This window comes from Cervus canadensis, chromosome 8 (genome assembly GCF_019320065.1).
Source record: "Cervus canadensis isolate Bull #8, Minnesota chromosome 8, ASM1932006v1, whole genome shotgun sequence".
Lineage (NCBI taxonomy): Eukaryota > Metazoa > Chordata > Mammalia > Artiodactyla > Cervidae > Cervus > Cervus canadensis.
This window is the reverse complement of record NC_057393.1, coordinates 79,921,198-79,934,767: the sequence shown is the minus strand read 5'-3', so window position 1 is coordinate 79,934,767 and position 13,570 is coordinate 79,921,198. Positions and strand designations below refer to the sequence as shown.

At 36.1% G+C, this 13,570-nt stretch overlaps 1 non-coding gene and 1 pseudogene across 1 annotated transcript; both read left to right on the top strand.

The window, feature by feature from the left end:
• Positions 1 to 13,570, top strand: part of LOC122446822 — a 77,379-nt pseudogene that overhangs the window by 50,080 nt on the left and 13,729 nt on the right.
• LOC122446905 lies at positions 5,892 to 5,964 on the top strand. The gene has a single exon (XR_006271055.1). It is a non-coding gene; the product is annotated as a small nucleolar RNA SNORD36 (small nucleolar RNA).

The window sequence follows — 13,570 nt, the reverse complement described above, 5'->3', positions numbered from 1 at the left end:
TACTTTGACTTTTTCCACCTTCGTGTTCCTTTAGGAGTTGATCCCCCCTCATATTGTGTATAGCCTGCCTGCATCCTGAGCCTAAGGAGAGAGACCAGCTTCTCCACATACTTTTCAATTTGATCAAGAGGCCAGATGATGAGCAGAGGTGAATGTGACTGCTTCTTTGGGAAGTAAATACAATGTTGACTTGCTCATTTTATTAATTTGGCATCATGATTACCTTTTTTATCTTAATGCCATCTTTTCTTTCTAAGGTCTCTTTTAATAAAGGAAACACTGACCTTGTTCACAATGAAGGCCCTACAGTGTTTTCCTTCTTGTCATTCCAACTGCTTACGTTGAACTTCTGCACTTTTGTGTTCGTTATCTTTGGACTGCTAATTATTCCATTAAGTCTTTGCTTTTATCTTTCACATTTGATTTCTAAGAACTCCTAAATATTTCCCTTTTCCCCCCACAGATGAACTAGATACAGCATGGCCTCTTAATAGTTATGCTTTACCAGAAATAAAATATTTAACATAGGAATGTCTGCATCACCAAGCTGTCTGTAAAGCAGTTTCTGTATGGCTAGAGGGATACAGTGTTTTGGTTAGTCCTGATTCAAACGCCCACAGTCAAGGATGCCTGAGTGGAGAAATGAGTTGTACTTGGGGGTGTTGAGGGGCATGAGAGTGGTTGGGGCAGGGGGACAAGACACATACCCAAGAGACTTCTGGAAGAAAGGGGAATGGGTGTTTTGCTCAGGCAACCATGATAGATGTCTCCCCAGAAAGTAGACTTTTAAATACTAGGAGAAGCTGTGCAAGTGTGAACGTGAACGGAATATCCTAGTGGAGGGTAAGCAGACTAAGCACCAGTTGGACAAGACTGAGCTGTTGAAATGTTTCCACACTGCAATTTTCTAAATAAGCAGATAACTTTTGCTTATACATTCGCAAAACAATAGGATTGTACATTAAGATTAGGTAACTTGATATAATTTTAGTTCTTGTTTTACTGATTGTTAGAGTTTTTACCTCTTCTGAGAATGTTGGAAAATCATAAAGTGAACCGTAAGACAAATCAAGCCCAAAATTTAAAACACAAGGAATCTCTCCACCATGAGAATAAAAAGTCCTGTAGACTTTTAAACTCTATGAACAGGTATCTCTTTCCTACCCTTATTAAAATATACCTGAGCAAGCAGAGAGACATGTTTTTTTCAGGATCCAGTCAAGATTAATCTACATGCTAGCTGAATAGAAGTAAGGGAAATTCAATCAGGTTCCAGTCTTTGCAAACTGAAAATTTTCTGAGGACAATTTGATGGTGCTGTATAGGAAAATGAATATTTTATCTTCTCCTTGAAAATGCTATTTCCTATCTTGGAAACTTAATTAATAATTAAATACTACTTATTACATTGTCATTTTTAGAGTGCAAGGCAAAAATCTCTCAATTTACATAGCCCGTTTTTACAGACTGCATGTAAAGCTAACAGCTGCCACCTGGTGGCCAAAAGTAGCTATCCGCATGACTTCAGGTCAAGATACATCAGGATTTAAACACGCATATTCGCAGTTGATCTTCCACTTTTCAGAAATAAAGTTATTTATTTAAATAAGCTAAACTGTTAACTATATTTGATATGAATAAAAAATAAAGCAAAAATTTTAAATTAGCATAAGTTTGACATATAATCAGTTATTACTTTACTTACTGAATCACAAGCTTCCTTGTGCCCTCCTGAGGAGGAAACAAGGACTGTCCAATTTTATGGTCAGCTGTATTGTGTTTTTGGTAATTCTTTGCTAGCAGCCATAACTAACACCATATTTCCACCTATTGTGTCAGTTCAGTTGCTCAGTCGTGTCCTGCTGTTTGTGACCCCATGGACTGCAGCACGCCAGGCCTCCCTGTCCATCACCAACTCCCGGAGTTTACCCAAACTCATGTCCATCTAGTCGGTGCTGCCATCCAACCGTCTCATCCTCTGTCGTCCCCTTCTCCTCCCGCCTTCAATCTTTCCCAGCATCAGGATCTTTTCCAGTGAGTCAGTTCTTTCCATCTGGTGGCCAAAGTATTGGAACTATAGCCCATGGAATTTCTCCAGGCCAGAATACTGGAATGGGTAGCCTTTCCCTTCTCCAGGGGATTTTCCCAACCCAAGGATCGAACCCAGGTCTCCTGCATTGCAGGAGGATTCTTCACCAGCTGAGCCACAAGGGAAGCCCATTGTGTCAAATACCAGTCAAATAATTTCACAAGTAGGAACAGTATTTATGATTTCCCACAAGTAGAAATAGTATTTTTACTATCACAGGAGTCTGTTTCCAATGCTATTAATAATCTGTAGCCATCTGATCTTTTCTGTTTTCAAGTATATTTCAAAACTGACCTACTTTTTACAATTGTGACTCTTAATTCTGCTGACTAGGAAGTTTATTTTGAGGGGCTTAACATTTTTTGAACAAATTTGTACATGTTTAATATAGTGATGGTGACTCACGATTTAAAGTTATTTCACATGAAGGTCTTATACAAGTATATACTTCTTACATTTGTTCAAAATGCTTAAATTTCAACAGTTCATTTATTATAATTATCAAATATTTCTGAAACCTATGTATATGACTTCTCATTATTTTAGTAGCAGTAGAAATGATCAGAAATGAAGAAATTTTTAGTGGGAAGCTAAATGTCTATCTTAAAGCCTGGGAATTTCTTTTTCCATTTGTCTTTTATTCACTTTATTTGCCTTCCTAAAGTAGGAGGAAATAGAGAAAGAAAAATTGAGAAGCCATCAGAGAAGACAATGACATAAGTATAAAGGGAAATCATGTAGATAAACATTACAAGGTTATGGTGAAAGGAAGCCGCCGTATACAGGGAAGACATACTGGCTCAACATTTTCCTAGCGCCCATATACTTACTGTCTGTCACTGCTCTCCTCAGCCTGACTCAGCAGTCAGCTACAGTTCGGATGGACTAAGTAGAAACGTAAAGTCACTCTTCAATTTTCAGTTAAATCGACATATTTTAAGAAACAGCAATGAGTTATTGCTTTTATAGTTGATATGAATTAAACATTCTGTTTTGGTTTTCCTTAAAGTTGGCTACTTTGAAATATCTCTGGAAAACATGCTTTTTTTTTCCATCAAGTTTTACTGGTTTTGAAGTCATAGGTAATCAGAAGTAAAAAAAAAAAAAAAAAGAAACTTACCATTCTGACTTTCAGAGTCATTTTAAATGTACCTTCATTCTGAAAAGTGAAAAATCTTTTTCAAAATTTTGAACTATAAATCCATCATCAAATGAAACTATCAGATTAATTATTTATATATTGTTTTATAACAAATTACCCCAAAAGAAAGTGGTTTAAAGTAACACTTGTATTATGATTTATGTGAGTCAGTTCATCTGGGTCTCTTATAAAGCTGTAGTCAAGGTGTTGTCTGTGGCTGTAGTCACCTCAAGGTCCATGGGGGAAGGATTTGCGTCTGAGCTCATTCACGTGGTTGGTCATTGGCGGGATTCAGTTTCTCGTGGATCTTTGGACTGCAGGCCTTGGTTCCTCCTTCACTGACTTATAGCCAGAAGTTGCCTTCAGTTTCTCTCCACATGAAACCATTCAACATGGTAGTGTCTTCAGAGCATGCCAGCCGAGAAGGCAGAAAAGACTGTCTCACGAGATGGATGTCACAGGCCTTTGTAACCTCATCTCATAAGTGACATCCCATCACTTTGGCCATTATTCTGTTTGTTAGAAGCAAATCACTGGGTCCAGTCTACACTCACCAAGATGGGATTACACACAGGCATGAATATCGGGAGACAGACCTCATTAGGAATCATGTCAGAAGCTGCCTACCACAGTTATCTTGCGTTCCATACCAAAAATTCTCAAGTATCATTTTACTAATATGGTATCATAGTTTTTAATTACAGAAATCTGTCTGCTCAGTCGTGTCCAACTCTTTACAACCCCATGGACTATAGGCTAGGCTCCTCTGTCCATGGAATTTTCCAGGCAAGAATATTGGACTGGGTTGCCATTTCCTCCTCCAGGGGACGTTGCCAGTCCAGGGTTTGAACCTGTGTCATCTGGGTCTGCTGCATTGGCAGGTGGATTCTTTACCACTGTGCCCCCTGGGAAACTGAATTATAGGAATACTGGGAAAATAATCATAGATTGATTTAGTGACTAGAAACTGAAATTCATTAGAAATGGAAGCATTAAACATAATCTCAGAATGTGTTATATATATGGGAAGTTAATTTAGGAGATTCAGCTTTACAACAGTAGAGAATCTCTTCACAACATCTCTCAAATGGTGTTGCCATTGCTGGAAGGACTAGTCTTAAGAAACTCACTCCCTTGGGGCAGCCTTTCCACTGGGAAAAGTCAAAAGTCAAATTTGATTGTACAAAAATAGTTGTACTCCATGATAATTAGAGCTGACTCCTTTAACACTTAGTCCTAGTTATGCTTTCTAATGCAAATGCTAGTCTACATGCATTAATTCTGTCTTTCAGGCAAATGGTGCTGACGGGCTGTGTGGCATTTGCACGTCACGTTGGACCCACACATGTTGAAGCTGAACTTTTACCACAATGTTGGGAACCGGTAAATAGCTGTATTGGGTTTTCTCTAGCTGTTGTATTCTAGGTTATTGTAAATGCTCATGTTATCTTTTTAAAATGCTATTAGGAAATAATATGTGGGATATAAATTATGCTACTATTTCTGTTGCCCAGCCCAGTGATTTAACAGTGCTTAAGAAACGTCTGGGATGTTTTGCTTTATTCTGAATCAAGTGAGATACAAAATACAAAAAAATATAAAAAAACTAATGTGTTCAGGGAAAGCAAGAGGTTCTGTGTATGCATAAGTAAGGAGGTAAATAATAGACATAGTATCTGTATATACTATATACTTGTATATATTACAAATATATACAGAATATAAAGTGTAAACCTTTGATGTAAGAAGTCTGTATATTTATAATTCAACTCACTATTTACTAACAATACTTTTGGTTTTATATTGAATATTCCCGTCTTCTCTAGAATTCAGGATCTTTGACTTTGTACACTTGACATTTAGGTCATTAAGTAACTCATTGTTCCATCCTAAAAAGATGAATTTCTTACTTATGAAGACAGATTTCATGGCCTTATTTATATCTGCTCTGTCACTTGTTCTTAAGAAAAAATATTACTCTCCGGAATATTGCTAAAGTATATGGTCTTTGAGAATTCTCTTCCCACTTTCTTCAGATATTCACTTTTTTCTTTAAAATTTAGTAGATTCATCTACTAATTTAGTAATCCAGAGACATTATTTGAAAGGGAACATTATATATTATTCATATTATCTCTGACAGTCCCTATGTTACCTGCAAATTGTAATGCACACTAATTTAGGGTGAGACTCTAATCACTGAAAATCAAGTTAAGTTGGAAACAATATACACAACTTTGAATTTACAGTTCTCTACAGTTCTATATATGTACATGTCTTTTTTAATTGTTTTTCCATCTTTTAAGCTTTATTGAGATTGTAATTCAGATAGCATACCGCTCACCTATTTAGTCTACAAGTCAGTGGTTTTTAGTAGTCACAGAGATACACAGCCATCACTACCATCAATTTTAGAACAGTTTTATTACCCATAAAAGAAGCCCCAGCCCCTTAAATTGGTTCTTGTATTTCAAGGTTGTTTTGGCTATTCTGAGTCCCTTTAATTTCTGTGTAAATTTTAAGATCAACATGTCAATTTCTGCAAAGAAGCCAGCTGAAATTGTAAGGATTGCCCTGAATCTGTAGATCAATCTGGAGATTGTTGCCATTCCAATAGTGAACCTTTCAATCCATGAATTTAAGATGTCTTTTTGTTTGTTTTGGCAATGATGCATGAATTTCTTCACCTGGAATCACTGTGAAGAGTAAAATCCAAGCTTTTTAACTCTGCTGGTAAAGAATCCACCTGCAATGCGGGAGACCTGGGCGTGATCCCTGGGTTGGGAAGACCCCCTGAACAAGGGAAAGGCTACCCACTCCAGTATGCTGGCCTGGAGAATTCCATGGACTGTATAGTCCATGTGGTCGCAAAGAGTCGTACACGACTGACCGACTTTTACTTCACTTCACTTCACTTCTCCGTTTATTTAGGTCTTTTGAATTTTCTTTCAGTAATGTTTTATAGTCTTCAGAATACAATGTACATACTTCTAAAGTTTATTCCTGAGTGTTTTATTCTTTTTAATACTATTGTGTAAATAGAATTTTCTGTATTTTTCTGGTTGTTCATTGAAAGTATGTAGTAATAGAGTTGACTGTAGTATGTACATTTAATTTTGAGACATCCTGCTAGACTAAAGAAACGTGTGAGTTTATGTGTAACATATTATGACATTCAAACCATTTTGTCTTGAGGTTACTGTTTCTGGGTTAAGTCTAACTCTGAGATCTCAGTTACCAACAACTCCCCTGCCACCTCTTTCTTCTGTAACCCGAATAAACATGGACATCAGGGATCTGTCAACCGCCTGCCTCCAGTTTGTTGCCCAGTAGATTGCTTCGTAATTTCTTTTCTTAATTTTAGGCATCCAATACTTTAATGAATTATGTCACCTTTTCATATGGGAATATGAGAACATATATAATTCTTTTCCAGTCAAAGAAAGATTTATATTCTATGAAGAAGACATATGGGAACAAAACCCAGTATGTGTCATTTTTTTTGTTTTTGTCATTTTTTGTTATGATTCAGCGTAGTCATTACAATAGTAAAACCCCATGATCTTCATATGCAAGCAGGAATGAATTGACATCACTTACTTTAAAAACAAAGTCATAACACCAGTCAGGAGCTCTGGTTAAATCACTGATAATTTGCAACTTAATCCTTGAGGTAAAAAAGAGGAATGAAGGATCATTCCTGGTACATATTGTAGGCCATATCAGTAAATACCTAGAAGCGGGATTTTCCAAATTTGAAAATATAATAATGTTCCTAGGGAAGGAAAAGGTTGCTCCTGACATCCTAAGGAAAGCTGTCTTGGGCAAGCCCACAATCTCTAGACACCTTGCCATATTTTCATCTTTGCTTTATCCTCTTTCTCTTCAACAGATAGCCCCCGTGAACTCATTTTTTAGGTTCTCTGAGTTCCTTAATCCTGATCCAGGTATAGGTATCCTCAGAAGTGGAAAGAAAGAAGCCTTATTGCATTCCTAACAGGATTTGTGGTGAAAAATAATTCTGTTTTGGAGGAAGGGAGGGTATGTTGTTTATGTTTGATTTATTTATTTTTTCTCTAGATTAATCACAAATACCCAGAAAGAAGATTGCTTGTGGCAGAATCTCGTGGCGTGCTGGCACCCTACCTTCCTGTAAGAATTGTGATTTTTCTTAAAAAAAACTTTTCCTTCTTTTTTTAGCAATAGAGAAACCTTTTTTTCAGGTGTCTTATTATACGTTTTAATCCACATTCTGTCGTAACAAAGGAAGAAGTTAAGCTGAATAAAGAAAGCTCACGTTGATACCATGTGACATTGCAGACAGAGGGGAACATTAGCCATTGATTTTACATGAGTATAAATATATTAAACCTCATCAGGAATTCTCAAAGTTTGGTCAGAGGACCCTGGGGAGTTCCTTGATCCTTTCGAAGAGGTCCATGAGATGAACATTATTTTCGTAATAATATTAAAACATTTTTTGTCTTTTTCTCTGTGTTGACAGTTACAGTGTTGGTGCAAGCAAAATTTGTAATGGGCAACGGTGGCAGTGCATTAGCGCTGATCAAAGCAGTGACCCCCAGATGGAGAGATAATGATCATATTCTTCACTACAGGGCACTCACAGAAAGTCAACTTCACTTAAAAATAAACTTGGTGAATCGGTGAAATTATTAATTCTCCTAAATTTTGACCCTAAGTATGCCTCTTTTTTAATATTCTGTATATTCAGCTGGAAAATACTGATATTAAGCCCTTTTGCTGCATTCTGAACTATGATGGCTGTTGCAGAAAGAAAGCACTCAAATAGTTTGAGTTGTGAGCTGAACCAGCTGCTTTTCTCATGGGGTACCAATTTTACTTGATAGATCACTGAAAAACAAGCTGTGATTATTCAAACTTGGTATGTGGCAGACATCTTCATGAAGATAAGTGACATGGAGCCTTGCTTTAAGGAAAACAAGTAGACGGTTTTCATTGTCAATGATAAAATTAGAACTTCTAATGAGAACAAGAATTTTGGAAAACTTGTATTCACCATTCCGAGCTTGACAGCTTCTATTCTTATCAGAAGAGGCTATGAAGATACTTCTCCCTTTCTCAGTTACGTGTTTCTGTGAGGCCAGGTTTTCTTAAGTACTTCCACCCAAGCAACATATAGTTGAAGGCAGAGCAGATAAGATGATCCTACCTGTCTTCTTTTAAGTCAGACGTCACTGAGATTTGCAACACAATATAAAGCAACACTATTCCTCTCACTAGTTTTTTTGATTATAGTTATTTCCATTAAAATTGTAATTTCATTAGTCATGTTAACCTTTAAGAAGTTTATTGTTTTTAATGAGTTAATAATTTGAAATTTCTCGTTTTTAATTTCTGATATGATAAATGTCAGGAGATATTACCCACCCAAACAAAAGCTGTTTGAGGTGCTCATTAGTTTCTAAATGACCAAGGGCCTCCCGCCAGGAAGAAGACTGAGCACGCTGGCCTGCTCTGCTCTTGAGGTGTCTCCTGATGGGTCCAGGGCTTACAGGGGATGGAAGCAAGAGGTGATATCAAGAGTCATTTTACTTTGAACAACGGTAATTTAAAGCAGAGCTTGACAGTCTGGAGACCAAATGGAATCCACAGCCTGTTTTTATAAATAAAGTTTTATTGGCATGCAGCCACACCCATTTCTTGTGACTTGTCTGTGTCTGCTTCCATACTGCAACAGCCGAGTTGAGTAGTTGCAGCAAAGACCTTTTGGCCCAGTTTGCTGACCCCTGCCTTGAAGGGTCATTTCTATAAGACTGCTCTTTAAAAGGAGTACAAAAATTGGAACTGTTCAACAGTACATGAGCTATTTATGTTACATTTACTGTTACCTCACATTCTTTAGTGTGAGGGTGAGTGAAGACTGAGAAACCCAAGAGTCAGACAATTGTCTTTTTTTTTTTTTTTTTAGACAATTGTCTTTTTAAAAAATAAAATTTATCTTTTCTTTTTATACAGAAAAATACAAAGAATAATTTAAGAATAATTTATAGTCTCCACTCCCAGAAATGTTGTTGTTGAAAATAAATTTTCAGACAGATGAAAATCAAAGACTTCCCTGGCCCTAGTCATTCTCTCCAAAGACAGACATCTGTGGTTAATGGTTTTTGATGAATACTTAAGAAAATAAAAATTCATGCATATGCAAGCTTACATTTTTGTATCTTTAAAATTTTTCTTACTCGGAATTAATCGCACTGTACAATGATCTATTTATCCCTTGTGTGGGAATCTGTGCATTTTAAATTTTCACATATTGTTAAAACCTCTGTATCTTGCTTCTCTTGACATGTACATTTTTTATTTGGACAGTGTTAAATCGCCCCCCAACCAAGACATCATAGATTGAACTCCTATTAGCCTTGCATCAGAGTTCTTATTTTCCCATACTTCCACCAGGAACTGGGCATAAACTTTTTTTTTTTTTTTTAGTGTTTTCCTATCTTTTCAGAGAAAATTATCTTATTATGATAAATTGTATAGGTAGATATCCATGAGTGAGTCTGAGCATCCTATTATTTATTGTCCCAAGAGAGAGCTGAACATCACATGCTCTCAAAGAAGGAAGAAACTGTTCCGCACTGCTTCTAGTATTAGAATGCCAAGCAGTGTTAATAATGGACTTAATGTTTCCTGCGTGAATCTCCACTTGCCTCGTTACCCCACTGTAACTGGTAGCAGTAAAACCTCAGTGTAGTCATAGCTCAGATGGCGTGAAGCCTCCTAACTTGTCCTGTGGGTTTCCTTAGCATATGGAAACTGCCACAGTTGACCTCAGCCTTGATTGCTGCAAAGCAAATACCCCGCTGAGGTTTACGTACCTCTGTCTATTGCCTGTGTAGATATCAACCAAAAAGCCCTTTTAATACACTTTTAAAGAAATGTTGGGAAGCAGTATTTAACCTAAAAGATCAATAAACAAGGCTGTACCAAAAGGTATATTCACCACCCTAAATGTGACTAAACTTTTCTATAATTACATATATTTTTGTTTTTAAAAATCAAAACAAAAACTAGATATTTAAAAACGTCTTTCAGACCTTGCTCTGCATACCAAATCACACTGACTAGAGATTTATAGAAATGGTCATTTCCTTTTATTGTAACTGTTAAATGTAAAGGTGAGCTAAACAAGTTGAGGTTTTAAAGAATTTTATAAATTGATCAAGTTACAATAATGGTACAAAAAGAGAAGGAAGGGCAAGAATATGAAAACAATGACACTTTATTCCAACCTCAGACATTAATTAGGCTGAATCCATGGGGTAAAAGTTGCATGAAACTTAAGACGCAATAGTAGTTGACATTATATTTAATAGTAGCATCTGAAATAACCATGCAGTTTTGTAAGCACTTTTAAAGTTTACTCTCATGTTTTATCATTCTGCTTTTTTTTTTTCCCCTCAGTTCTTAAAAAAAAATAGCAACACCAGGATTTTAGTTTCCATACTCCTACCCCAGGCAAATGTTTTGATTACCAGAGTGATTTTTGTAATCCCTCCTGTTTTTATGACTATCAGTGCTTTTCTGAGTTCCATAGGTAGTGATAGAAAGAATAGTCTTTTTACACAGAAGAATCTGTTTATGGCGGAGTGGTGACTGTTGATTTGCCAAAAGCACTCTGTGAAGGTTTCAGGGATTGGCACATACGTAGTAAAAATACAAAAATAGGCTGGGAGATGATTAATACCAAGTTCAGGGTAAATGTTATCTTTAGAGAGGAGAATTAGGGCAAGGGGGAAGGTGGAGAGAGGCATGCACTTCTGCTGTGTCTATAATGTCTTCTGTTTTTCAGAAATTAGGACTTGCAGCAAACATAGCAACGTGTTAATATTATATTTAATCTGGATTGTGAATACATGGCTATCTGTCATTTTTTTCTATTCTTTTCTGCTGCTAGTATAAATAAATAGTAAAACATGTTCTTGTTTATTTCAGAAAGAGATCCGTAGCTCCTTGGTTCTTTCAATGTTGCAACAAATGTTAATGGAAGATAAGGCAGATTTGGTAAGAGAAGCTGTGATCAAAGCCTTGGTATCATTATGGGATACATTGATGATCCAGGCAAATATCAGCAGGTATGCTTTTCAGAATAAATCCCATCTATTCCATTATAAAATTCCAAATGGTGTAATATCCCAAATCTCTAATTCAGATACCCCATAATCTATAGTATGGATGGCAAATGGGTCAACTTGAACAAGTTAAAGTTGGCTGCCTGGTTTCAATTCTGCAATTTCAAGGAGAAAATGCCTTGATTCATTTATAGTATCTGCCACAGCTTTGTGGCAGGAAATTGGCAACAAGCTTGCCATTTTCTCTCTGGTTTCCCCATCAATGGATACATGACATTTTTCTTTGAAGAAATTGGGGAAGGCAGGCTTATGAATGGCTTCTTTCTTGCTTAAAATGTCTTCTAAATGTACTGGAATGTATGTTTATTACATTTTATTGTGTCTTTGAGGCTTCTGTTTTGTTTTAAATCCCGTCGTCTGTTTCCTTTTGGCAGGGTTTTGAACTGTTGCTGTCAGCCTTGGGTGATCCCTCAGAAAGAGTCGTTAGTGCCACACATCAAGTATTTTTACCAGCCACTGCCGCCTGGACTACAGAACTTGGAAATTTACAGTCTCACCTTATACCCACATTGCTGAACGAGATTGAAAAACTTCTCAGGGTAAATGCTTCCTTTATTTATACAGTTAATAGAAATTTTAAAGGTGTGTTTTAAGCCATCTTGAAAGAATGTTGGGGAAACAAAGACAGAAAATACCACTTTGCTAAACATTCTAATTAATTGCCCGTTAAAGACTCTATTGGTCTGGAGCCAAGAGAGAGTTGAGGAAGTTTTGCTTGACTGAAGCTAAGGAGAAAGGGCATGATCTGACCTTGTCAGCTAAAATAGCACCTTTGTGGCACCTACTCTGACACTGTTCCTAATGCTGCCTCTTCCTAACCTCTTCTGAATACTTAAATACTTTAGATAAAGTATTCAGCTTCACCCAGAACGCAGAGACAACTTAAAATATGAGTCTTCAAAGCTTTCTTATTTACACGATGTCAAAATGTTTTAACTTTATTTCACTGCATTCATTCGTGCCCTCACTCTTTAAAATGAATTTTCCGTTCTTCCTGAGAACAGAAGAAAAGTCGATACAATGAAACTAATTTTTGTACTAAAAGTCTCAGCGTCTAGGAGAAAAACTAACATGTCTTTCATGTGTACTATGTACACATTATATACCATATTTTATAAATAAAATCTATTATTTCATTCTTAGAACTCTTTGAATTATATTTTGGCTTTTTGGTGTGGAAACTGTTTAACTTTCCACAGCTGTCAAATGGCAGGACCAGGATCAGGTATCAGCCTCTGAAACTACACTGTTGCCCTCTCTACCCCCAAATTTTAAGAATCTTTATAAGACTCTTAACATAAAGTATTTTAACATATATATACTACTCTGTATATCGTCTTACATGTATATATGTGCATTTATCTAATTTAAAAATTGGACTTGTTTTCCTATAAATTTCAAAATGCAAGTTGAAGACAATAAATAGACAACTAGACTGGAGTACTTCTTTTTATGAAACCTAGGGAATTTTTCTCAAGTATCTTTTTTAAAATATTTGCATCCCTTCTATCTGAGAATTATCCATACCGGGTTTTCCTTGTTCCATTCCATAACACAGCTAATTCCACATTGCTGCTAAACATAGCTGCAGTATTCAGTGCAGGTAATGGTCCATAAAGAAATTAACTAATTTAGAACTTGATAGTAAAAAAACCTAACATATCTGGTATTTCTGACACAGTTGTTATTTATAATATAATGACATCCCAAGTGGATTTGAGCAGCATTAAATGCTTTTATCTCTAGTGATTCTAGTTTTCACTTTAATACTTGGTTTCTGTGTACCATAGTGATTGTTTTACTCTTTTTGGTTGTTGTTTCTATTATCTCTTTCTTTTGTTTCGTTTTGAAATTTCTTCTGTGTTTTACATTGAATTATTTTAAAATGCATTAAATACTGGTAAGTATAGTTGTCATCAAATCTATGAAAGGAGTTTGGAAGTAGAGAGAAAATAATAAGTGCTACTGCTGGTTTAACAGTGAGCATTTAAAATGATTCCTTTGATCACTTTAATATCTTTAACCTGACCTCTAAAATTTCAAATGTTAAGACCCTCTTAAAAGAAAAAACCTGTGAAAGAAGTTGCATACAAATGAAATGACTGATGTTGACCCTGAAGTTTTCCATACAAAAGATTCTATTACGTCCACAGTACCTAGCGAAAG